The sequence below is a fragment of the Elephas maximus genome, chromosome 7 (assembly GCF_024166365.1).
Source record: "Elephas maximus indicus isolate mEleMax1 chromosome 7, mEleMax1 primary haplotype, whole genome shotgun sequence".
Lineage (NCBI taxonomy): Eukaryota > Metazoa > Chordata > Mammalia > Proboscidea > Elephantidae > Elephas > Elephas maximus.
The window spans coordinates 61,850,560-61,876,156 of NC_064825.1; the positions used below are offsets into that span (position 1 = coordinate 61,850,560).

The 25,597-nt window shown below is 44.4% G+C and overlaps 1 protein-coding gene across 7 annotated transcripts in view; it reads left to right on the forward strand.

Moving 5' to 3' along the window:
* Positions 1-25,597, forward strand: part of PPFIBP2 (PPFIA binding protein 2) — a 173,050-nt gene that overhangs the window by 11,831 nt on the left and 135,622 nt on the right. The window contains exon 1 of one of the 7 annotated variants that reach the window (XM_049890263.1): positions 8,976-10,451. The exons of the other annotated variants lie outside the window; for them this stretch is intronic. The gene's annotated coding sequence lies outside the window, so the exon portion shown is untranslated. Of the gene's footprint in view, positions 1-8,975; positions 10,452-25,597 lie in introns of those variants that run through there. 7 annotated transcript variants of the gene reach the window in all.

Sequence of the window (25,597 nt, forward strand, 5' to 3'; positions counted from 1 at the left end):
ATACAGTGAAAATTCAGAGAAAGAAGAGGTTGGGCATCTGGCTTGCTGAGGAGGGCTCACTGAGATGTGCCTTGGACAGCTATGGACTGAACACACAGAAATGGGGGGTGAAGGGCCTTCCTGGTGGAGGGAACAGCAACACACAAAGAAAGGTGAGGGGGTGGTAAACTAATGGCATGCATGGAAAACAGCCAGTGATTTGGTCTGGCTGGAACTGAGGAGTAAATGAGGTTAAGTGGGGAATTTGGGACTGGAAATGATCAGTTTTTAAGTATCCATGATGCATCAGGCTCTGAGCATGGAGTTATCTGTACTCCCTTAAATCTACAGAAGCCTTTCTGGGTAGGTGTTGAATCCTTTTAACTGAGGAGGAAACTGAGGCTCAGAGAAGATAAGCAACTTTCCCAAGGTTCTTTAGGTGGTGAGTGAGTAGCTGAAATAAGTAAGATTTATACCAGTTCTACCTGATTCCTAAACCCTTGTTCTTTCTACTCTGTCTTGCCACCACATTTAGAATTTGGATTATGGGGGGTGTTAAATTTACAATGAAGACTGCTTCTTACCATGCCAAGGCAGGAAGGTGGTCAGCCAGCACATGTCAGGTGACATTAACCTTTGAGAGGCACTTGGTGGTAGACATGGCTAGATTTTCATGAAGGACACCCCACCCCCAATAAGTATATATGTGTACACACACATACCTATTTAGGAAGTAAATCTCTAAAATAGTAGGAGGCTACATAGTTACTCGTGGTACCATAGCAACTGTTATTCACTGAGCGGGATAGGCAATTTCTGAATTCCTGGCTGAATTCCTCTATTTTCTCTCCCACTCAGGAAAGTATATTCGAATGGAACAAGATAACCCCAACTTTTCTCTGATTGATACAAAAGATATTTTCAGCCTTAGGCACTCCATCGTTAGTAACAAGTTACAATCCACCTCCCTTGTTGGGACCCCAAGATGTCAGTCGTTGAAGTAAGTTAAGCACGAGTGGTGCTGCCGAGTGGGTTAGAAGGGTGGCGTGAGGGATGAGAGTCAGAGAAATCTGCACAGTAACCCAGGTGGGCTGTGGAGGTGGAGAAGAAAGGCTAGTATAGTTCAGTAAGTGTTTGCTGAGAGCCTGCCCATGCAGGGGTGTGGAATGGGCGTTCGGTACCTGTGTGAAAGGAGAGCATTGTTTCCAGGGCTGGCCTGTTCAGGCTCTGAGCAGGTGGGTGTTAGTGGGGGTTTCCTGCTTAGGTTGGGTTCTTTATTATCCTGTATCCTATAGAGCCCAAGTGAAACACCAAAACCAAACCAAACCCATTGTTGTTGAGTCAATTTGACTTATAGTGACCCTATAGGACAGAGTAGAACTGCCCCATAATAGGGTTTTCAAGGAGTGGCTGGTAGATTCAAACTGCCGACCTTTTGGTTAGCAGCTGAGCTCTTAACAACTGCGCTGGTCCTTATTGTCAAACAGGTCTACCCAGAGCCCAATCCTCTGACCACCTGGGCCTCCTTCCTAGAACCAGCCTTGGGAACCAAAACTTTAGCTGACCTGGGGTGGACCTGGTGTACCTTCAGACTTCCTAATGGGAAGGTTTTCTTGCGTTCAGAGAGAAAGCTTCAGAAAACCTCCTGGGAGGCTGGGGTCTAAGATTGAGTAGTGTCTGCACTGTGATGACTTGGGGACCTCATGTTTACAGGAGGTTTCAGGTGGGAAGAAGAGCCCTATGTGGGGTTGGGGAAAGCTCCACCTCCAGGTCCTGCCTACTAATAAGGAGCACTTTGAAAACAGTTAAGGGCTGCTTCACTGTCACAAATCCAGTCCTCAGGTGACATGATTACTTAATATTTAAAAGAGAATTAAATAAACCAAGCAACAGTTGAATGTGGAATGGTGTTCGTGAAGAAGGATCATAAAAGCTACATGAGAAATGTATTTTGTTGCGTTACTGTTATACATCGTGTGTGGAAACCTTTCCTAAGTAGCTCCTTGAAGTAACTACCTGTTGGACCATAGGTGCCCTGCAAGGGGTGATGTTCACTAAAAGCAATTGTGGGGCCTTTCTGGGACACTGGTTTAACTTGGCTGTCTTCTGTCAAGTCCATCTCTGGAGTTAATAGGGGCCCTTCTGACCCCAATGCATGGGGCCAGGGATCTCCTGAGCTAAGGCTGAAACCAGCCATGAATGTGGTCAGGACTTGGCCCTTTCCCCTCCCCCAACCCCTGGAGTCCAGCTTTCTGCTTTAACTTCCACATTTGAGGTCTCCCAAACCCATCTCCCCAGCTGTGAATTCTTTGCCGGGTGACCCCCTTCCCACCGTGGCCCATGAGCGTCATAAACTCGACCTGCTGACTACCCCTGAGCAGGGCCACCTGATGAGACTCCAGTGGACTAGCTATAAGGGTGGGCACATGATATGTAGGAGACTTAAGCTCCCCTGACCCCTGCCTCCTTTCAGAAGTGCTCTCCCTCCTGCCAGGTATTGCTGGAGACTAAGAAAGCCTGCAGCATGTGTAGACCTCAGGGTCTGCTTGTTTTGGGGCTCGCTTCTCAAATACAGTCCATGTCATTTTTTTTTTTTCCCCCGATTCCAACATTTAGGCCCTGATGTGAAAGTCTTAGCCAAATCCATCTTCTAGAATAGTGTTGTTAGGGACATGTTGTTCTCTGAGGGGAAAAGACAGGGTGTTGCTTATTTATTGGGCCAGGTACTAAGCTAGATGGCTTATCCTGTTCTGTTAACCCTCTGACCAATCCTGTAGGAGGTGGGTATTGTTACTGCATTATGCAGTAACCTGAGAGGTTAATAATATTATCTAAAGTCTAAAACTAGTAGAAGCTCATAGTAGTAGAGGCAGGATTTAAACTCAATCGGTCTGACTCCAGAGGTTGAACTCTTTCACTGTATCTGGCTCCTCTTCCTTTAGGGGAAGCAGTGCCTCACAATTCAGCATAATCTAGCCTCTTTTTTTTTTTTTTTTTTTTTTACAGAAGACTCTGGACTGGGCGGCGGGCAGGGACTCTGACATCTGTACTGCCACCCCCTTCTGTGGCCCTTTTGAGTCATGCAGACCTTAACACCTTTCACTTCTTCAGAAATTAAAGAACTGTTCTGGTATCTTCTATGGGAGAATTAGTGGCCCTGCTTTATGGAAAAGAAGAGGTGAGGAAAGGTGAGAGAGAGGCCCTCAGAAGATTTTGTAGAAGCTCCCAGTCCCCTGAAGCCAAACAGACAGACTTCCAGGAGCAAGCCCTCTTGGGCCCTCAGGGAGGGAGTACCTAGTGCACTGCAGTCCTCCAGTGGGCTTGTCTTTGGTCTGCAGGAGCGGGTGTGTAAGCAGGGGTTCCCAGACCACTTTTCTTGGGAAAGCCCCTGAGCCACTGTCTGGCACCAGGCTTTTTGGGGAGGGAAGTGATCTGAGTGTCAAGTGTCTTGTGACTATTGAGTTGAGGTTGGGGGACTGGCCCTGCCTCCTTCCCTCCATCATATCCTGGAGTTGTTCAGTTGGGTTGAAGTGAAGATCTGGGCCCAGGGCTCTGGACTCCTTGAAGGCAGCATGGCAGCTAGGCTACTGGGCCTTAGGGTTTCCTCCTTGTTGGCATCCCACAGTTTGACCTCACTAAATGGTCTTGGTCCCCAGGCCTGACTTGACTCAGAGCTGACTTACAAAGAATACAGATAAAGGAATATTAGAAACTGTCCTTACCTAGATGTTGTTTAGTATCTGAGGATGCAAAACAGTCTCCTTTAGAGCGAGAGCAAAGGGAAACGCCAGTGGATCAGAACAGGGACCAGCATCTCTGCAGAAGATGCTGCCTTCTTCTGATAGGTGGGGGCATTTCCAAAATTCTCAATGAACAAGGCTCAGAGAACAAAGCTGTGTCATGGTGAAGGACAGTGAAGCACTCTCTGCTGGCACTGCCAAGGGGCCGGGAGGGTAGACCTGTCCCATCCACAGTAGAGGAAGCTCTATTGGCCCTGTCCAAAGGCTCAGCCCAGAAAAGCTCTGGACTGACTGACTGTTCACTTGTAGCCTGGGTTTTTTGGCAGCTGTGGTAGCCTGGGTTTTTTGGCAGCTGTGGTAGCCTGGGTTTTTTGGCAGCTGTGGGTTCTGTGCAGTGTCTTCATCTGGCTCCCATGTGGCCGAGACCTCCAGTGAAGACAGCTGCTAATTCCCTGCTAATACCCTCCAGCCTAGGCCTGGGACCTCTTCCTGGGAGGCCAAGTGCCTCCAAAGCAGGAAGCCCCGTTTCCCTTAAATAGAGGCAGACCCATGCTGTTGTTGTCAGCTGTACACAGGCTGGACTTTAAAGAAATTCTTTTGTCTTGTACTGGCCTTAAAATAAATTTTTAATACGAAAGAAAAACCATTGCATCGAATGAAAATTAAGTTGTTGAACAAATTTTGATATGAAGGTTCAAAATACTCAGTAAATTTTAGTTAATTAGTATTTACTTAGAGCTTGCCAAATTCTGGGGCCCGTTTCACCTAGGCAGCTTGGGAGGCTCCTAAGAGGGAGCTGGCTATAGGCTGAAGTTATGCATGAGGCCCCTGAATGCTGTAGATGGGAGAGAAAACTTGCCAATTCACATCTGTCCCCTACCTTGTTGCTTAAAAAAAAAAAAAACCCAAAAAACCAAACCCACTGCCTTCAAGTTGATTCCGACTCATAGCCACCCTATAGGACAGAGTAGAACTGCCCCATGGGGTTTCCAAGGAGCAGCTGGTGGATTCAAACTGCTGACCTTTTAGTTAGCAGCCAAGCTCTTAACCACTGTACCACCAGGTCTCTCCCTTGTTGCTTAGCATTCTAAAATAATGGAATGAGGAGAAATGCCTGTTTTTATCATCCTCTGGGGGAAGTTATGACAGCACTGGGGTAGTGGGTAGGGGGAAGTTACATCCTTGTCTCCTGTTGGTCCTTTGGGGAATATAACTGCATCCATCAATTATGTCTGTTTCTCATGCCAGGCTTCAGCATGGCCAAGTTCCCCCTATGGTAGAGCTGCCTTTGCCTCTGAATATTAGGCTGCAAGAGAGAGGGGCCTCAGATATGGACAAAGTGAGATGGAGGGACTGCTAACGCCCACTCTATTTCAGAAAGCCGGCCAAGGTCTGTCTCTCACATGTCCCTTCTCTCTCCTCTCAGATATACATACATTTAATATTTTGGGTCAGAAAACATTTATAGAGTGTCCACCTGCATCAGGTTCGTTGCTGGGTTCTGAGGATAGAAAGGTGAATAGGGCATAACCTTTGTCCTCAAGAGGCTCAATTTAGAAGGGTGGATACACTGAGGAACAATGTAATACAGAGCTATATCCTGAGATGGTAAAAGTGGATATCAGGTATGTTGGGAGCAGAATGGAAGCATCTAGCACCTTTTGGGACTGGGGATAGTGGTGTCAGGAAAGATTCCTAGGGTGGAGGGGTAGGGGTATGCTTGGATCAGGCCTTAGAATGATTGGGGTTTTTGCAAGTTCAGATGGAGGAAGGCATCCCAAGTAGAGGAAATAGAGTAAACAGAGACAAGAAAATCATTTTGTATTTGTGGGTTAGGAAATGACCCAGTGTGACTGGAACTCAGAGCACACTGAAAAGTACAGCATGGGGGGGCGGGGGTAGACCACATTGGAAGACTTTGATGGCTGAGCTGTAGAATGTGGCTCTTTTTTCCTGGATGGAGTGGGAAGCCATGGAAAGTTTGGGCGCAGGGGAACAACATCATGAACTCTGCAAAACATGTCCTGCTCTGTGAAACAGGAAGATGGACTGGAAGGGAGTCAGCTAGAGGTAGGAATCCCAGAGGAGGCAGCTTTTGCCGTCGTGGTGAGAAATGATAAGGCCGTAAACTATGGCGAGATGAGATGAGGCATAAGTTAGGAGGATTAGGTAGGGCATTAGGACCTATACAGGGAGTCCGAATGGCATTGAAACAGCACCCATGAGTAGTCAGAGACTTGGCTTCAAATCTCAGTTCTGCTGGTCCCCTTGAAGGGGAGGTGGAGTGTTGTGTCCTCCTGGAAAAGCCCAAATCCCTATGTGGTGGGTCCTTTTTAAAAAACTTTTTATTTAAAAAAAAAAAAACAAACATATACAAAAGGAGAAGAAATTTCCTTATTACTCAGCTTCAGCAACAACTTCTTGGTTATATTTTTTTTTAGGTGGTGAATTTATTTATTTATTTGAATTGTTATAAAAAATATGTAGGTGGTAGATTTTGAGATCAAGTTTTTTGGAAGTATTCAATTTGGTGTTACATCGGAGCATTTCTCTGAATCTGTTATCAGACTGTAGCCCGGGTAGCCCAGTGGCTAAGAGCTTGGCGACTAACCAAAAGCTTGGCAGTTGGAATCCACCAGCCACTCCTTGGAAACCCTATGGGCCAGTTCTACTCTGTCCTTTAGGGTTGCTATGAGTTGGAATCCACTTGACTGCAACAGATTTTTTTTTTTTTTTTTTTATCAGACTGAGGCAGTAAAATCGTGTGATTTCCACTTGTTCCTCCCTGGAGGTAAATTTGTATCTGTGTACATATGTGTGTCCTCTCCTGTTAGAAAGAAAATGAGTGCTACTTTCTTTGAAGGGTGTGTTCTGGGGCAGAGGAAAGACACTGCCAGGAGGGCCCTATCTGTAAAATAACAGGATAAGGCTCTGGGTTCTGTCTGCCATGGGGCAGGTATGGGGTGTGGGCAGGGGATAGAATGGAGAGAAGAACTTCGAGAGGGCAGGTTTGCAGGGTCAGATACTCTCATTATCTGTTCACCAGAATGTGTTTGTTACCTGGGACCTGAATCATGCTGACCAACTAACAAGGCTAGTCTATAAACTAGACCGCTGTAATAATTTACTTTGGCAGGCATTGTCCAGTGGCCACAACACAAATGCTTGCCCTCCAAACCGCCTTCCTAGCATTACCTCACCTGGGAAAGTGAATTATAAGGTCATCTGCTGGTTTCTGGAGAGCCAGACTCCCAGATAGAGGGTACTATGTGGACTGTAGGTATCATGAACTGAATTATATCCCCCCAAAAATGTGTGTATCTATTTGGCTGGGCCATAATTCCCAGTATTGTGTGGTTGTCCTCTATTTTGTGTTTGTAATTTTATGTTAAAGAAGATTAGGGTGGAATTGTAACACCCTTACCAGGTCAGATCCCTGATACAATGTAAAGGGATTTTCACTGGGGTGTGACATGCACCACCTTTTATCTCTCAAGAGATGAAAGGGAAGCAAGCAGAGAGTTGAGGACCTCATACCACCAAGAAAGCAGTGTGGGGAGTAGAGCATGTCCTTTGGACCTGGGGTTCCTGTGCCAAAGAAGCCCCTAGTCCAGGGGGAGATTGACAACAAAGAACCTTCCTCCAGAACTGACAGAGAGAGAAGGCCTTCCCCTGGAGCTGATACCCTGAATTAGGACTTCTAGCCTTCCAGACTGTGAGAGAATAAATTTCTCTTCGTTAAAGTCATCCACTTGTGGTATTTCTGTTATAGCAGCAATAGATGACTAAGATAGTAGGGGTGTCATCTGAAGCTGTGATGGGGCTTCCTGGCTGGTGCTCATATCCTCAGAGATGGGGTACTGGTTACCAGTGTGCCACACAGGTCAAGACTGACCAGTACTTCTGTGGGCACTGTTTTTCATCTTTCACCAAGAGTGACTCAGGATGGTTTGAGTACCAGCTAAGAAGGGCTTTGGATGCCAGATTCATGAGTTTGGAGTGCTGTGAGAGTGGCTGGAGTTTGGCCTGAGAGAGACCCTACAGGCCTTAAACACAGGCTGGGGCAGTAGTAGTGAAAGGGAAACTGAGACAAAAAGAAATGTGGGGAGGGCCTGGGAAGGGAGCTGAGATGGGTGGGTGAAGGGGACAGGCTGCCATAGCTTGACGTTGTGGAATTGGTATTAGCAATTAATTGCCACCTGAACTTAATTTTAGAAATGATGGGAATTTCAGCAAAATGATGTTTTTCTTCTCACAAAGGGATACCACGGCCCCACTTTGAAACGAGACCATTAATCTATGAATCTTTGAAGTTTAAACTGACAAAAGTTAAGCTCCTTGGCTTTGGTGGCTAGTGGGTCATAAAGAGAGGCCCAATTCTACTGGCAAACCTCACATTCTAGTTGCCTTGGATGAGAGATGAAAGATGTTTGGCCCTTGGTAGATAAATAACTTAGTCTTCACATTTTTTTTTTTTCCTCATCATGGCATCTACCAAAGGGTTTTGCAGATAATAGGAAGCTGATAGTATTTGTTTAATAGATAAATGAATCTGAAAATAATATTGATTTTATGGGTCATGCATTTTCATATTTTAATTGTTTTCTGCTGTTCTGTTCTGGGTGTCTTTTTTCAAGTAAAATGCTATTTGTAATAGAGTTGAAGAGAGCTGAAGCAGTAGGCATAGTCTCCATGAATATGTGAAGAGGAACAGGTAGAAGAATGTCTCTTGGCCACAAGTGTTTTGAGCCCTGTTTAGTTTGAATGTGAAACCAGCTTCACTGCCTCTCACAACCTTTCACCTACTTTAAGCAAATCTGCAGGGCAAGATACTGTAGTGGGGAGAACAAGCAAGGACTTAGGTGGCAGACAGACTTGATTCTGGACTCCATGTGAGAACTTTCAGCCGCTTTGTGACCCAGGCAGTTTCTTAATATCTTTGTGTCTTAGTTTCCTCATTTGTAAAATGGAGCTGATAATTATATTTCTCATAGGATTCCTGTGAAGATTAAATGAGAAAAAGAGGACAAAGTCTTTTCACAGGGGCTGCTGCTTCTCACAAGAGAAAGGTGACTGTCTTCAGCTGGGTTCTCTAGAGAAGCAAAACCAGTAAAGCTTATATATAGGTATATATAAGATTATCTATTTTATCTAATCTAATCTAATCTAATCTATCTGTCTGTCTACCTATCTATCATCTATCATCTGTCTGTCTATCTATCATCTATCTATCTATCTTTCTGTCTGTCTACTCTGTCGAAAGGAAATGGCTCATGTGGTTGTAGAAGCTGGAATATCCCAAGTCCGTGGATCAGGATAGAGACTTCTGATTCATGTAGCCGCAGGGGCTGGTGAACCCAAAATTGGTAGGTTGGAGAGCAGAGATTTGCTCACAGGTTGTGAAGATCAGCAGATCCCAAGATTGGCAGGCAAGATTGCAGGTAAGCTGCTAGTTTAAGTCCCAAGAACTGGAGGTCAAATGAACAAGAGCCAGCTGCAGGATCCAGAGCAGGCAAAATCCAGAATGACTATTTATATTTGGATGCAGGCCACACACCTAAGGAAACTGCCTTTCAACTGATTGGCTACTCACAACAGAGTCCATCGTGGGGGTGGTCATATATCCGATCTCAACAGGGAAGCTATCACAACATGATATGACCGTCAAAACACTGAGAATCATGGCCCAGCCAAGTTGACCCACAATCTTAACCATCACATAGACTCTCTGAGAATTTCCAGAGCAGACCATTTTTATAGACAGGTAGAAAGTGCTTGGGCTCCAAATAGTTTGCCATCATTTTGATGTTGTGAATGGCGATGTTCCTGGGGACAGTCAGCCTAGATCTTAGAGTATGTGAGTTGTTTATATACCTAGCCCTGGCCCTTCACATCCCATCCTTGAAGGGTCCACTCATTTATATTTACTTCTCAGACCCTCTATTTCTGAGCCTCTCAGGAGGAAGGAAAATAACCTTCCATTCCAGGGTCTTTTAAGTGGCTGCAGTAGGCCCTCCCAATGTAAAAACAGATGTATGTGACTTACAGTGTTAAGGGACAGGACAAATGGATGTGGGGGACTTGACGAGGTCCCACTTCCCAGACACTGGCTAGCTCCCCATCCCACTCTTTGCAAAGGCACAGATTCCTCCCTTGATGCTCAGCCCCTCATCCCCACTCTGAATCCCTCTCCTGCAATGGAGAACCTGCATTCTTTGTCTCCTGAAATCTCCCCAAACCATTCATCAGTGGGCCTGCATTAAGGCCGATGGACTTGGCCATTGAGATTATTGTGGCTTCTTTACCATAAGCAGAGGCTTCACGGAGCAATTAGCCTTTGAATTTAGGGAAAAGAACCAGATGGAGGGTGGGATATCAAGAGGCAGAAATAGAAGGTGAGAAGAGTCAGAGGAAGGTGAAGCAAGTACGTAAAAATATTAAGCAAAAGCATGGGAGGAAACTTGACATCAGTTTTTCAGTGTTTCTTAAGCCCAGAAGGTCAGATGTGCTGTCTGGGCGTGAGCCATCAGAACCTCAGACTCACACCCGTTTCCTGGCCAGACTCTGCGCTCCTCCTTGTGGGCTGGGCTCATGGTGTCTCATGCTCATGTCTTTGGGGTGGTGTTTCTCTCAAGAAGCTTGTCATTTCAAGTATGAGGGAAGATGTCGCTCCTGCTTCTGAGTCTGTGGGACAGCTAGGCTGAGAGGAGTCTGGCCTGGTGGCGCCTGAAGGTGAGGTCTCAGTGCTTGGTGCTATTCCTTGCATTCTTTAGAGGAGAGCGTTCAGCTCTTTGAGAGTCCCCTGTTGTTATTACATGTTGGTGAAAGAGCTGTTTGGGATCATGGAGCCTCGTTTTAGGGGCTGTGGTTTGATGAGAAGGGCTTGAGCTTTTTGGGTAAGTGTTTAAGTGGAAGCATCTGGGTTTGGATGTGTCAGAGGCAGCTGGTGGAGGAGCAGTGACATGTGACAGGAGTTGGGGCTGGGTTTTAAATGGAAGGGCCAGAAAGCAAAAGGAACCCTTTCAGCGTGATCAGCAGAGCTGGGCTCCAGCACAAATGTTCTTAGGGATCCTTTGGAACTCACCCAGCAGGGAGTGGCTGAGAATGCCCAGTGCATTCAGCTTACTAACCTGGTACAGCGGGAAAAAGATGCCAAGCAAGAAATATTGCGTTAGTTCTCTGCCACCCAGCACTGCCAGCCTGCACCTAGGTTTAGGGCCCTTTTTGGCAACTCTGATGGCATCTCAGCCCCCACCCACTTCAGTGGGGCCAAGTGATTAATCAGAACGACCTGATCTGGGAAGCTTAGATGAAAAGCCTTATATGTGAAAAACATTTTTGAAGCTGTAAAAGTTGAAAAAAACGTTATTATGAGTTACTGATAACATCATTAGATGGGCTGTGTTAAGCATACTTGCTAATCGGTGACATTCTTTTATTTTCCTCTGTTCAGATTTTCTTAGGCTACTTAAGCTTCTATTCAGTGACTAAGGAAATTAAAGCTCTACTATTTCAGTTTTATTAAACTTGAATATTCACTGAAAGGCATTCAGCAATTCTGATAGCAGCTTTCTCAGAATCCCAGCCCTGCTGCTCTGCTGTGACACCCCTTTGTCTGCCACCTTGGAAAGTTAACATCTGTACTCTGTTCTCTGTCCTTATGTGGGCTCTGCTAATTGCTCTGAGATAGGGCTTTGAACCAGTTCCTTCTGGTTTGACCCCCTGCTGAGAATTTGCTTTTTCTACCCCAGATATACTGAATCAGAATCTATAGTTTAACAAGATTTGCAGGTGATTCTCATAGATCTCCGTGATTCTTATGTATACATAAGAACCACCTGTTCTTATATATTCATAGGAATCACCTGGGGATCTTTTAAAAATGTAGAATCTGATTCAGTGTATCCTGGGGCAGAAATGCAAATTCTCAGCAGGGGATTGAGCTGAAATGAGCTGGTTTGAAGCCCTGCTCTGAGGCTCTTTTTACCCTCAGCATCAAGGTTGCTGTCATACAGGACCTCAGTCAGGCCTCAGGTCCCCAGGGTACAGCCTGTGCTCCCTGGCACAAGGTGAGGGTGACTTGACCCACTGCCCTTGAGTGTCTGAGATGGCAATATCTCGACTCAGAAGTCTAACCTCTGCTTCAAAGCTTGGGTTTGTATTCCATCAGTGGTTCTCAAATCTTGGTCAGAATCAGAATCAACTGGGGAACTAGGTCAAAATACAGTGGCCCAGGCCCTCTTATACCTGCATGAGGCTGGGCCTCTGTGTGCTCTCCTAGCTCCCTAGCTGATTCTGATACGGACCAAAGTTTAAGAACCACTGTGTTGGATGTATCTTCAGTGCAGGGTGAGTAGAGAGGGCTGCCTACAGGCAGGACAATGAGATAGGAGGCTGTTGTAGTCCTCTAGAATGAGGTAATGGGCACAGGTGAGGATGTGGGAGCAGATGAGATCACTGACCAGGGAGATCTGGAGAGAAGGCAGTCTCTGAGCTAACTCAGCCAGCATTTAGCACACCTGAGTGTGTCCTTTATCCTGAAACTCTTCTTTTGGCTTCTGGGAGGGCTTCAGACCAGTTCATTCCAGTTCAACCCCCTGCTGAGAATTTGCATTTCCACTCCAGGTGTACTAAATCAGAATCTACATTTTAATAAGATTCCCAGGTGATTCTTATGTATATACAAGACAATGATATATTGGTACTGGGGAGCTATAAGAATCACCTGGAGATCTTATCGCAAAATGTAGATTCTGATTCAGTATATCTGGGGCAGAAAAGCAAATTCTCAACTGGAATTATCTGGTTTGAAGCCCTAGCTTCTGGGACACTGCTCCCTCGGTTTTCCTGGCTGCTCCTCTTTACCCTGTCGGTTCCTCTCCCTGACAGCTGCATATTGGAATGACCTAGAGAGTTCTGGGGTGTCTACTTTCTGATGTAGATTCTTGATCTACATCACTTCTCCGGTCACCTCATGAGTTCTTTAAATACCATCTTTATGTGGATGGCTCCCAAATCAACCTCAAGCCCAGACCTCTTCCCTGAGCATCAGACTCATATTTCTAAATGCCTACTCAGCATATCTTCCTAGATGTCCTTAAAAAATCCTGTTGCTTTCGAGTCAAATCTGACTCACAGTGACCCTATAGGACAGTAGAACTGCCCCATGGAGTTTCCAAGGAGTGCATACTGGTTTCAAACTGCTTACCTCTTGGTTAGCAGCCTGAACTTTGAACCACTGCACCACCAGGGCTCCATCCTAGGCATTTTAAACTTAACATTTCCAAACCCAAACTCTTGATTTCACCTTCCATATACCCCAGGTTATTGCTCCTGCAATGCTCTCCATTCTCCCAGTTGCTCAAGGCAAAAACCTTGTAGTTATGCTTAACTCCTTTCTCTCTCTTATGCCCATGTCCAATTTATCAGTAAATCTTACTGGCATTACCCTCAACATCTATTAGGAATTAGAACATCTACCACTATCATTCTGGTCTGAGTCATCTTCATCTCTTGCTTGGGTTTCCTGCATTCACTGCTGCCCCCCTGAAGTTTATTCATTTTAAAAAGTAAGTCAGATCATGTCACTCCTGTATTGAGAACCCTTCAGTGGCTTCCTGTTTCAAGGAAAAGTGGAAGAATGGGAGGAAAAAGGGTGTGCATCCTTGGGCACGTTACCTAACCTCTTTGCTGGTCTGTAAAAGGGGAGCATAATCCCTAACCATGTGTGGGGATTAAGTGAGATCATGTTGGATAAGCCCTTGCCAAGTAGCTAACGGATCCCCAAACCCACTGCCTTTGAGTTGATTCCAACTCATAGCGGCCCTATAGGACAGAGTAGATCTGCTCCATAGGGTTTCCAAGGATGAAACCTTTATGGAAGCAGACTGCCACATCTTTCTCCCATGGAGCGGCTGGTGAGTTTGAACTGCCAACCTTTTGGTTAGCAGCTGAGTGCTTAACTACCACACTACCAGGGCTCCTTAGGTAACAGATACATGCCTAATATATGGTAGCTGAAAGGGAAGAATGGAGGCACATTGACTGAATGTCAACCATGTGCCAGGTACTGTGCCAGGCTTACTACAGGTATTATCTCTTATTCTTTTAATTTTTATCATTACTGTATGTATACACAATTTAGAGTCAAATAATTGTATATGGTTTAAGAAAAATAGCCATCTGCCCACCTACCCACCCCTATTGCCCTTCCTCAGATGCAGCCACTTTCAAATCTTTTCATATTTTTATTCATATCTCTAAAAAGATGCTTGTTATACTACTTTGATTTTTTTCCCCTTAGTATTATCATTATCTAGTGACTTAAGCACAAATACCCCTACGTGTCTGTCAGTTTGTCTATGCCAAGAAATATGGAAGACAGCGCCCTGGCCAACTGACTGGAGGAGATCCATATTTATGCCTATTCCCAAGAAAGGTGATCCAACCGAATGTGGAAATTATAGAACAATATCATTAATATCACACACAAGCAAAATTTTGCTGAAGATCATTCAGAAATGGCTGCAGCAGTATATTGACAGGGAACTGCCAGAAATTCAGGTCGGCTTCAGAAGAGGACGTGGAACCAGGGATGTCATTGCTGATGTCAGACAGATCCTGGCTGAAAGCAGAGAATACCAGAACGATGTTTTCCTGTGTTTTATTGACTATGCAAAGGCATTTGACTGTGTGGATCGTAACAAACCATGGATAACATTGTGAAGAATAAGAATTCCAGAGCACTTAATTGTGCTCATGAGGAACCTTTACATAGATCAAGAGGCAGTTGTTTGGACAGAACAAGGGGCTACTGCATGGTTTAAAGTCAGGAAAGGTGTGTGTCAGGGTTATATTTTTTCACCATACCCATTTAATCTGTATGCTGAACAAATAATCGAAGAAGCTGGACTATATGAAGAAGAACGGGGCATCAGGATTGGAGGAAGACTCATTAACAACCTGTGTTATGCAGATGACACAACCTTGCTTGCTGAAAGTGAAGAGGACTTGAAGCACTTACTAATGAAGATCAAAGACCACAGTCTTCAGTATGAATTACACCTCAACATAAAGAAAACAAAAATCCTCACAACTGGACCAATGAGCAACGTCATGATAAATGGAGAAAAGATTGAAATTGTCAAGGATTTCATTGTACTTGGATCGACAATCAACAGCTATGGAAGCAGCAGTCAAGAAATCAAAAGACACATTGCATTGGGCAAATCTGCTGCAAAGGACCTCTTCAAAGTGTTGAAGAGCAAAGATGTCACCCTGAAGACTAAGGTGCGCCTGACCCAAGCCATGGTATTTTCAACTGCATCATATGCATATGAAAGCTGGACAATGAATAAGGAAGACTGAAGAAGAGCTGACGCCTTTGAATTGTGATGTTGGCAAAGAATACTGAATAGACCATGGACTGCTAAAAAAAGAAACAAATCTGTCTTGGAAGAAGTGCGGCCAGAATGCTCCTTAGGGGCAAGGATGGCGAGACTGCGTCTTACATACTTTGGACATGTCAGGAGGCATCAGTCCCTGGAGAAGGGCATCATGTTTGGCAGAATACAGGGTCAGCAGAAAAGAGGAAGACCCTCAGCAAGGTGGATTGACACAGTGGCTGCAACAATGAGCTCAAGCATAACAGTGATTGTAAGGATGGTGCAGGACCAGGCAGTGTTTCGTTCTGTTGTGCATAGGGTCGCTATGAGTCGGAACCTACTCGACGACACCTAACAACAACAACAACAGTGACTTAAGAGGCCCCCCTGTAAAAGACAAAGATTTAGCTTCCTGTCCAACCCTCCCCCCACTACTCACAAATATTTTCCCATACCCACATTCTGCCAAGGCTGTTTTAGTTAGATCAGGATGTGGTGTTTCATTGTAAGGATTATGACTACTTTTTCTTTACTTTACAGTTTTTTGATTTCCCTGGAATTATTTTGTCATTTACTTGGTTTTCTATTTTCTTAACATTCATTTAAACACATTCTTCACCAATTACGTAAGTCTGTTAAGATGTTTAGACACATTAGGTGTTCTGTTAGTTTCACATTACTAGAAGAGACATCTCCCAGAATTTTTGGACATAGTCCAATGCAGCCTGCCCGCCCTTTGGTGCTTGTTGCGCAGCTGTCACCCTGGGATCTCGCTATGTCTCCTGTCACATTTTCCATGTCCCTCTGCATTTATGTCTTTCAAAACAAAATCCTCTATTGTTTGATAAAGAGCCCTGGTGGCACAGTGGTTAAGTGCCTGTGGCTCACCGAAAGGTCAGTGGTTCAAACCCACTAGTCACTCTTTGGGAGAAAGATGTGATAGTCTGCTTCCGTAAAGATTTACAGCCTAGGAAGCCCAATGTTGGTTGGCTAGGTAGCTGTTGTTAGGTGCTGTCGAATCAATTTCAACTCATAGTGACGCTATGTATAACAGAACGAAACACTGCCCAGTCCTGTGCCATCCTTACAACTATTGCTATGTTTGAGCCCATCGTTGTAGCCACTGTGTCAGTCTGTCCCGTTGAGGGTCGTCCTCTTTTTTGTTGACCCTCTATTTTACCAAGCATGGTGTTCCTCTCCAGGGACTGGTCCCTCCTGATAACATGTCCAAAGTACATGAGACAAAGTCTTGCCTTCTTTGCTTCTAATAAGCATTCTGGCTGTACTTCTTCCAAGACAGATTTGTTTGTTCTTCTGGCAGTCCATGATATATTCAATATTCTTGGCCGACACCGGAATTCAAAGGCATTAATTCTTCTTCAGTCTTCCTTATTTATTGTCCAGCTTTCATATATATGTGAGGTGATTGAAAATACCATGGCTCGGGTCAGGTGCACATTAGTCCTTAAAGGGACGTTTTTGCTTTTTTAACACTTTAAAGAGATCTTTTGCAGCAGATTTGCCAGTGCAATATGTCTTTTGATTTCTTGACTGCTGCTTCTGTGGCTGTTGATTGTGGATCCAAGTAAAATGAAATCTTTGACAACTTCAATATTTTCTCCGTTTATCATGATGTTGCTTATTGGTCCAGTTGTGAGGGCTTTTGTTTTCTTTATGTTGAGGTATAATCCATACTGAAGGCTGTGGTCTTTGATCTTCATCAGTAAGTGCTTTAAATCCTTTTCACTTTCAGTAAGCAAGGTTGTGTCATCTGCATATCGCAGATTGTTAATGAGTCTTGCTTCAATCATGATGCCTCATTCTTCTTCATATAGTCCAGTTTCTCAGATTATTTGCTCAGCATACAGATTGAATAGGTGTGGTGAGAGGATACAACTCTCACGCACACTTTTTCTGACTTTAAGCCATGCAGTATCCCTGTGTTCTGTTCGAACCAGGGCCTCTTGGTCTAAGTACAGGTTCCTCGTGAGCACAATTAAGTCTTCTGGAATTCTCATTCTTCGCAATGTTATCTGTAATTTATTATGATCCACAAAGTCAAATGCCTTTCCATAGTCACTAAAATACAGGTAAACATCTTTCTGGTATTCTTTGCTTTGAGCCCTGATTCATCTAACGTGAGCAATGATATCCCTCGTTCCATATCCTCTTCTGAATTTGGCTTGAATTTCTGGCTGTTCCCTGTTGATATAGTGCTGCAGCTGCTTTTGAATGATCTTCAGCAAAATTTTACTTGGATGTGATATTAATATTGTTCAATAATTCCCACATTCTGTTGGGTCACCTTTCTTTGGAATGGGTACAGATGTGGATCTGTTCCAGTTGGTTGGCTAGGTAGCTGTCTTCCAAATCTTTGCATAGACAAGAGAGTGCTTCCATTGCTGCATCCATTTGTTGAAACATCTCACTTGGTATTACATCAGTTCCTGGAGCCTTGTTTTTCGCCAGTGCTTCAGAGCACCTTGTACCTCTTCCTTCAGTACCATGGATTCTTGATTGTATGCTACCTCCTGAAATGGTTGAACATTGACTAATTCTTTCTGGTACAGAGACTCTTTAACTGCCCAATAGGGCAGTCCTATTCTGTCCTGTAGGGTCTCTATGAGTCGGAATCTATTCAGCAGCAATGGGTTTGGTTTTTTTGGTATTGTTGTTTTAGTGGATAGCTAAATTAGATATTTGGGTTCATCTGCTATCTTTATCTGATGTCTAACTTGTTTAGCTTTCCCTATAACTATGAAATTGTATTTATGCTGATTTTATAAGATGATACACTTGAGGTTCATAGAAGTTAAATGACTTATCTAAGGACTCACAGCCATTACGCAGCTTGTTGTTGCCATCAAGTCGATTCTGACTCATGGTGACCTCGTGTGCAGAGGAGAACTGCTCTGTAGGATTTTCAAGGCTGTGACCTTTCGAAAGCAGATCACTAGGCCTGTCTTCTGAGGCAACTCTGGGTGAGTTTGAACTGCCATCCTTTTGGCTAGTAGTCAAGTAGGTAACCATTTGTGCCACCCAGGCCTGCCCTCGTGGTGCGGTGGTTAAGCATTTGGCTGCTAACCAAAAGATCAGTAGTTCAGATCCACCAGCCACTCCTAGGAAACCCTATGGGGCAATTCTACTCTGTCCTTTAGGGTCACTATGAGTCCAAATTGACTCGACAGCAGTGTGTTTGTTTTTTTGGTTTGAGGTCTGCCCATTATGTGGCAGACCCCAGGTTTTAACTAAAGATATGTCTGGCTACAAAACCTACGTTCTTTCTTCTTTGTCCTTTAAAAGGAAAGATGTTAGTGGTTGATATGGGATGTGATTAAGAATTTAGGCACTGCCATCAAATTTTCTTCATGTCTCTCTTCCTCCATTTTCATTTTTTGGTGCTGTAAATGGCTTCTTCCCCTACTGTCCCAAAAAAGATAAGTGCCTTATATCCTTTTAAGAGGCTGTCTTCTAAGCTTAGGAATAGCAGGAGCCATTTATTAAAATAACCATTTAAAAGTAGCTGTAGAAACCCTGGTGGCGTAGTGGTTAAGTGCTATGGTTGCTAACCAAAGGTTGACAGTTTGAATCTGCTAGGTGCTCCTTGGAAACTCTGTAGGGCAGTTCTACTCTGTACTATAGGGTCGCTATGAGTCGGAATCGACTTCATGGCAATGGGTTTGGTTTTTTGGTTTGGTGGTTTATGTGAGGCCTGTAAACTGCGGGGAAAAGATTTCGGTTTGTTTTGATACGGGGAGGTTTCTTTACCACCTGTTGGCCATTTGGAGAAGGGAGAGGCACAGGATGAATCCAAGATCTGTCCTTGCGTGGTGATGGTGGTGGTAGTGATGGTTTGGGGGCTACTGGATGAGGGAGTACAGGCTCCTCTCCCTGGCTGTGGATTCTCTGCAGGGATGCTGGCCCCTGTCTGGATGTAGCTGCTGAGCAATTAGGCCCTAGCTCTGGCTTAGCTGTTTCCAAGGAATAGGAGACCCTGGAGGAGCAGGGCTTCTGGGAACTCCTGGATCTGTTTCTCCTCCCTGCCTCTATCCAGGACTGTGTGAGCCTGCCCCAAACAAAAATTGAAACCCTAACCACTTTTACTGAGAGAAAAGCAGTCTTTAAAATGGAATATTTTTGTTGTGTGTTGCTGAGTCAACTCTTAACTCATAGCGACCCCATGTTGATAGGGTTTCCTAGGCTGTAATCTTTATGGGATCAGATTGTTTTTTCCCTTGGAGCCGCTGGTAGGTTCAAACCACTTGATCTTTTGGTTAGTAGCTGAGCGCTTAACCATTGTGCCACCAGGGCTCCTTATAAAATGGAATAAAACCCTGTTGCTGTCCAGTTGATTCTGACTCCTAGAAGGCTGTAATTCAGTATGGATGGGATGAGTTAAGATTTGCTTGCGCGACCACCACTGGTTGCCGTGGAGTTGATTCCAACTCATGGGACCCCACGTGTGTCAGAGTAAAACTGCGCTCCATGGGGTTTTCATAGCAGATTTTTCTTTTTGGAAATGGATTGTCAGGCTTTTCTTCTGAAGTGCCTCTAAGTGAACTTAAATGTCCAACCTTTCAGTTATTGGCAAATATACTAATCATTTGCACCACCCTGCGTACCTTCCTCGCCCAAGACTTACCTTCATCAGTTGTTCTTGCCTACTTCTGATTTTGCTTTACTGAACTTGAGAGTGCAAGCATACATCATTTTTATTCCGCTTCACTTTGTTGCATTTCATAGATATTGTGTTTTTCTTTTTTTAAAAAATTGAAGGTTTGTGGCAACCCTGTATTGAGCAAGTCTGTTGGTACCATTTTTCTAACATCATGTGCTCACCTCATATCTCTGTGTCAGGTTTTGGTAATTCCTGTGATATTTCAAACTTTTCATTATTATTATATCTGTTATGTTGATCTGTGATCAGTGATCTTTGATGTTACTACTGTAATTGTTTTGGGGTGCCATGAACTGTGCCCATATAAGACGGCAAACTTAATAAATGTTGTATGTGCCCTGACTGCTCCACTGAGCGGCCATTCCCTGTCTCCCTTCCTCTCCTCCAGCCTCCCTGTTCCCTGAGACACAACAATATTGAAATTAGGCCAATTAATAATCCTACAATGGCCTCTAAGTGTTCAAGTGAAAGGAAGAGTTGCTTTAAATCAAAAGCTAGAAATGATTAAGCTTAGTGAGGAAGGTGCAGTGAAAGCCGAGATGGGAGAAAGCTAGGCCTCTTGCACCAAACAGTTAGCCAAGCTGTGAATGCAAAGGACAAGTTCTTGAAGGAAATTAAAAGTGCCACTCCAGTAAACACATGAATAATATGAAAGCAAAACAGTTTTATTGCCGATATGGAGAAAATTTTAGTGGTCTGGACAGAAGATCAAGCCAGCCACAACATTCCCTGGAACCAAAGCCTAATCTAGAGCAAAGGCCCTAAACTCTCTTCAGTTCTGTGAAGGCTGAGAGAAGTGAGGAAGGTGCAGAAGAAAAGTTTGAAGCTGGCAGAGGTTGGTTCATGAGGTTTAAGAAAAGAAGCTGTTGCCATAACATAAAGGTGCCAGGTGAAGCAGCAAGTGCTGCTGTAGAAGATGTAGCGAGTTGTCCAGAAAGTCTAGCTGAGGTAACTGGTGAAGAGGGGTGCACTAGACAACAGGTTTTCAGTGTGGACGAAGTATCCTTGTATTGGAAGAGGATGCCATCTAGGACTTTAATAAAAGAGGAGAAGTCACTGCCTGTCTTCAGAGCTTCAGAGAACAGGCCGACTCTCTTCTTAGGGGTGGTGCAGCTGGTGACTTGAAGTTGAAGCCAATGCTCATTTACCATTTAAAAAATTCTAGGGCCCTTAAGAGTATGCTAAGTCTACTCTGCCTGTGCTCTGTAAATGGAACAACAAATTCTAGATGACAACACATCGATTTACAACATGGTTTACTGGATATTTTAAACCCACTGTTGAGACCTACTGCTCAGAAAAAAAAAGATTTGTCTCAAAATGATATTGCTCATTGGCAATCTGCCTGGTCACCCCAAGGGCTCTGATGAAGATGTACAAGGAAATTAATGTACAAGGAGACTGCTAACTTAGCATCCATTCTGCAGTCTATGGATCAAGGAGTAATTTCGACTTTCAAGTCTTATTGTTTAAGAAATATATTTTGAAAGGACTAATGGATCACAACTACCACGGCCTCCACCAGACTGAATCCAGTACAACTAGATGGTGCCTAGCTACCACCACTGACTGCTCTGACAGGAATCGCAATAGAGAGTCCCGGACAGAGCTGGAGAAAAATGTACAGCAAAATTCTAACTCACAAAAAAGACCAGACTTACTGGCCTGACAGAGACTGGAGAAACCCCGAGTGTATGGCCCCTGGACGACAGCCTTTTAGCTCAGTCATGAAGTCACTTCTGAGGTTCATCCTTCATGCAAAGATTAAACAGGCCCATAAAAAAAAAAGAGACCAAATGGGCACACCAGCCTAGGGGCAAGGACTAGAAGGCAGGAGGGGACAAGAAAGGTGGTAATAGGGAACCCAGGTTCGAGAAGGGAGAGTGCTGACATGTCATGGGTTTGTTAACCAACATCATAAAACAGTATGTGTACTGACTGTTTAATGAGATGCTGGTTTGTTCTGTAAACCTTCCTCTAATGTACAGTTAAAAAAAAAAAAAGAAAGAAATACATTTTGTAAGGCTATAGCTGCCATAAATAGTGATTCCTCTGATGGGTCTGGGCAAAATAAACTGAAAACTTTGTGGAAAGGATTCACCGTTCTAGATGCCATTAAGAACATTCATGGAAGGAGGTCAAAATATCAACATTAACAAGAGTTTCGAAAAAGTTAATTCCAACCCTCATGGTTGACTTACAGGGGTTCAAGACTTAAGTGGAGAAAGTAACTGCAGATGTGGTGGAAACAGCAAGTGGCAAGAGAACTAGAATTAGAAGTGGAGCCTGAAAATATGACTGAATTGCTGCAATCCCATGATAAAATTTTATCGAATGAGGAGTTGCTTCTTAATGGATGAGCAAAGAAATTTCTTGAGATGGAATCTACTCCTGGTAAAAATGCTGTGAACGTTGTTCAAATGACAACAAAGAATTTAGAATATTATGTAAACTTAGTTGATAAAGCAGTGACAGGGTTTGAAAGGACTGACTCCAATTTCAAAAGAAGTTCTACTAAGGGTAAAATGCTATCAAACTGCATTGCGTGCTACAGAGAAATCTTTTGTGAAAGGAAGAGTCAATCAATGCAACAAATTTCATCCTTGTCTTATTTTAAGAAATTGCCATAGCCACACCAACCTTCAGCAGCCACCACCCTGATCAGTCAGCAGCCATCAACACTCAGGCAAGACCCTCCACCAGCAAAAAGATTATGACTAGCTGAAGGCTCAGATGATACTTAACAATTTTCAGCAATGAAGTATTTTTTAATTAAGATACTGACATTGTTTTTTTTTTTTAGACATAATGCTATTGCACACTTAATAGGCTACAGTATGCTGTAAACATAGCTTTTATATGCACTGGGAATCCAAAAAAATTCATGTGACTTGCTTTATTGTGGTGGTCTGGAACAAAACTCGCAGTATCTGCAAGGTATGCCTGTACTTAGTATGATCCCTAAGTCACTGCTTGCCTCAGAATGCACGGGATGCAGGGTGGCACATTGTGGACTCTATATAGAACATGTACAGGCCCTGCACCCTATTTGACCTCGAGGTATATACTGGACTTTGTGACACAGTTCATATAGCTAAGACATCCGTTATCAGACATCGTCATTCTAAAACATGGCTTTTCCTGCCTCATTGACTGAGCTACTTAGCTCATTTTCCCCCTGGCTGGTAGCAAAGAGGAGATGGTAAAGCCCTGTATGGGCAAGAGCCCCAGCCTGGGACACTGCCTCACAGGCATATTGAGAGGCATATGGGTGAAGGGAAAGACCATGACGAATGCACCACACCTTTTCTTCTTATACAATACACCCTGCCTTATCTTCGTGTCTAGAATGAGTCGATTTCTTGGTATTAGAAGCCTGCCTGCTCATCAGGGTCAAATGACAATTGCTCTTGACCAGTATAGCAACTCTCACTGTATTGAGGGTGTTAAATGCAGTGTCCTTCTCTGTGCCGGCTCCTCTCCCTCCTTCCAGGGCTGGTTGTATGTCCCTCCTTAGAGTTCCAATGGCACACTGTATATTCCACTGTTGTCCATGCTATGGCTGACCTTTGAGTGGCTGCTATAGCTCCCCTCTCATTGGTAGGCAAATGGTTTGAGCTGCACTTCCTACCATCTGCTTGGAGGTTACCCTGGTTTTCAGTTGTCCCTTTGGACTTTGACCTGGATTCTGGTTCTTTTCCCAGCCCCTTTGGATTATTGCCTCTTCTACATGCTGTGTCTGGCTTCTTAACCTCCCTTCTCTCCAAAGACCTCCTGGCACATTGCTTCTGAAGCTTCATGCTCTTAAGCTCCACATCCCTGATGTGATGAACCCTGGCTCTTGGGGGCGGGGGGGAACACTGTGTTCCTATGGGGAGGGACAGACACTGAAGACATCAACATACTGTATGTTGTCAGATGACATATTTGCCTCTGAGTCCCCAGGTTCCTTGAGTACAGGGATCATCCCATTGTATATTAGTGATGAGGAACCCTAACCCAGACAGTGGTAAGACAATAAAATAGCCTCTTAACTGACAGAATGAGAATGGTTAGTGACCTTGAGGCTTCCCTGTTCCAACTAGATTGTCTATGTTTACAGATGGGGACAGAAGTTCTCACACCTGTGGTGCGTTCAACCTTTCTGAGGGCATTCCATACCCCATATCACTGATATCTCATGACCACTCCATGACAGAGGCTAGCAGGGACCCTCTCTTACCCAGATGTCCTGCCGTTACCTCAGACCCAGCAGGTGGAGAACTGAGCGCATCAGCTCTTCCCGCTCTTCCTAAAGCAGGTTCCCCGATCCTGAGCCCTCCTAATCTTACTGGCCCAGGCTCCTGGGTTGTAAATATGATGCACCTTTGACTCATCTTTCACTTCAAGCCAGCTCCCACGGGTCCACCCAGTTTGCTTCTTGCCAAGTACAAACTCATCACTGGGCAGAGAGCCCATGAATCCTCTTTTATGGCCCTTCTCTTGAAGGGGGTTGTAGTCTGGGCCTTCTGAGCTACCCTCTAATAACTGCCCTTCTGCCTTTCACTCTGTAAGCAAGTCCTCAAATGGGGCCAGTCAAAGCTTATCAAAAGGCCCAGTCTGCTGAATTAGAAAATAGATATTTCTTGTATATACATCTGAGGCCTCTTTGTTATGCACTGATAGCCAGACCTCTGAATTAGTGGGTGTCATTACCAAGCTCCTCTCATTAATCGCATCGTCATGCTTATGTGAATTCTGTGGACAGTTTTAACTCATCTTGAGCAGCTGCATGTGCCTGTATAATCTTGTCAACAATTTTGACCTTTGCCAACTACATCCTGCCCTTACATGTCTCCCTGCCTTTCACGCACTGTCCCCTTCTCAGAAAACTCCTACTCATCCTTCAAGACCCAGCTCTTCTGGGAAACTGCATATCTGCCCCTATCATATCACACTGTGTCTTTATTATTTGTTTACATGTTTGTTTTCTCCAGTAGACACTGTGGTCCTTAGAGGCAGGAACTGGGTCTGATTTATCAATATTCTGCCAGTGCTCAGCACAGGGACCAACACAGCAGGAATTCAGGGAATGTTGGCTGCATGGATCCATTTGTTTATCCATAAGAAGGTACTCATAAACTTCTATGTCCCAGACATTCTGCTAGCCACTGGGGACATAGGGGTGAGCAAGACAGACAGGGTCCCCCTGCCTTCATGGAGAAGGTAATCAGCAAGGAAGCAAATATATGGGCAAGATACTTTGGAATGCTTTGCTTCAAAGAGGCTGCTAAATTTCGATGGGGTTGGCTACGAAGGCCTCTCTGAGAAGATGGCTTTGGAGCTGAGACCTGAAGGATGAAAATAAATCAGCTATGCAGAGAGCTGGGCAAGTGAACTCAAGCACAGGGAACTGCAGGTGCAAAGTGTGGAGGGTGAAAAAGTCCTGGAGTGTTTGGAAATGGACAGGAGACCAGTGCCACCAAAGCATAAGGAGCAATGGGGAGAGCAACATGAGGTTGGCCTGGCAGACCCTACAGTGCCTCTTTTGTAGGTCACAGTAAGGAGTTTGGATTTTTTTTTTTCCTAAGAACAATGGGAAGTCTTTGGAGGGAAGTATTTCAAAATACTAATAGCCTGTATGGCTGAACAGGTATGAATCAGCTGTACTCCTGGGACTATCTCTTCACTTAAAAAAACAAAACTAGCTAACACATACAGAATACTTCCTGTGTGCAGGGCAATGCACTAAACACTCTCTATGAAATACTAATTACCCATTTAATCTTGACATCAACACTGTGAGTTAGGTGCTCTTATTATCCCCATTTTACAGA